The sequence below is a fragment of the Macaca thibetana genome, chromosome X (assembly GCF_024542745.1).
Source record: "Macaca thibetana thibetana isolate TM-01 chromosome X, ASM2454274v1, whole genome shotgun sequence".
Classification (NCBI taxonomy): domain Eukaryota; kingdom Metazoa; phylum Chordata; class Mammalia; order Primates; family Cercopithecidae; genus Macaca; species Macaca thibetana.
In genome coordinates, this window is record NC_065598.1 from 12,657,921 (window position 1) to 12,659,919 (window position 1,999).

Genomic DNA, 1,999 nt, shown 5'->3' on the forward strand with positions numbered 1-1,999 from the left:
CGCCCGCCACCTCGCCCGGCTATTTTTTTTGTATTTTTTAGTAGAGACGGGGTTTCACCGTGTTAGCCGGGATCGTCTCTCGATCTCCTGACCTCGTGATCCGCCCGTCTCGGCCTCCCAAAGTGCTGGGATTACAGGCTTGAGCCACCGCGCCCGGCCCTTCTACTCTTAAGACTTTACCTTCCTTCAGTTGTGACTTCAAGTACTCAATGTAGAAGTAAGAAATACAATGAGTCTCAGAAATAAAATGGGAAATCTCATTGCCTATTGAATGTGCTAGTCAGTGTTTCATACTTAACTACTAGAGGCAAACACAATGGAAACTTGTTGGCTGCCATTTTGATAACACATTCAAGTTGATTTGTGTTCTCTGGGCCATTCATCTCTAGGGAATTTCTCTTTGTTTATTCTTCTTCCCTTTTTGTGTACAAAAACAGAGTTTAAAATATGTCATGCCTTTGTCCTCACTGCGCAGTGGTGTTTAGACTGTCATCTGTGATAATAACAGTATTTGTTGCCATTCTTCAATATTGTATTTTGGAGGCAGCATGGTGCGGGGGTGAGGATATGGCTTTGGGGCTCAATTTCCAGTTTCACAACTAACTAGATATGTCACCTTGGGTGAGACACTTAATTTCTCAATGGCTGTTTCTCCACGTGTATGGTAAAACTGATGTTACTACTATCATCAGAGAGTTTTAGTGACTGAAAGGAAAGTTCATCTTCAGAAGTCGGCACAGAGCAAGACTCATGGTTGAGGTTCTGTAGATATTAGCCATTACTATTCCTAATATCTCACAACCACAGTGGAGGTAATACTTTTTCAAGCAGTTTTATGCTTATTGTCTCATTTGACAATGAGAGTATTGTTCAAAACGTAGGAGAAGGTGATTTTAATGAACTGAATATTTACGTCCCTCCCAAATTAACATATTGAAATCCTAACATCCAATGTGATGGTATTAGCAGGTAGGGCCTTTGGGAGGAAATTAGGTCACGAGGGTAGAGTCCTCATGAGTGAGACACATGCCCTTATAAAAGAAACCCCAGGAAGCTGTCTCACCCTCTTTCCTCCTGAAGAAGGATCTCACCAGAATCCAATCATGTTGGCACCCTGATCTTGGACTTACAGCCTCCAGAACGATGAGAAATAATTTTTTGTTGTTGTTGTTTAAGAAGCCCGTTCTATAGTATTTTGTTATGGCAGCCTGGACTAAGAAACAGTGAATTTAGCAGCACATTAAAGAGAAGATGACCAAGGCAAAAAGATGGTGAAAAATTTGCCCAAGGTCACCAGTGAATTAGCATCAGTTCAATCTGGAACTGGATCCCCAAGACCCCAAGTCTCATGCACTTTTTTCCACCAGTGCTTCTCAAAAATTAATGTATACTCAGACAATCTGGGAATCTTGTTAAAACACAGATTCTGATTCAGCAAGTTTGGGGGAGGTGCCGAAATTCTGAATTTCTAACAAGCTCTGAGAAGGCGCCAATGCTGCTCGTTCATGGATCCCACTTGGAACAGCGAGGGTCTATGACTGGTTTCATCAACCTCTGGCACTTATGATGCCTTGAAGCTAATCTTTCATCAGAGTTCAAAGAAAAAAAAAAGTGTGCCAAAAAAAAAAAATCACAAAACACATAATGAGATAACTCCCAAAGGTATCATAATCTCACTACTGTGAAGGGAGTTTATTACCAAAAGACCCATCGAACTTCAAAGTGTCAGTACAAACAGGCAACCCTCAATTTTGCCAAGACCCACAATCAATGAAAAGTTTCTATTCTGTTGCCTGATTGGAGGTCCTGCTGGGAGACACAAAAGTCCCTTCCCTCCTTCCCTTCATTTAGCACCAGGGAGTTCATTACCAATGGGGGCTCCATGCAAAAGAACATTTCTCTATCTTCTGAAAATTGATTGCTCCCTCTCTCTGTACATTTGTTTTTCATTTACACAGATATTTCAGCTATTTTTGATTTGTGGTGTAACCTAGGTAAC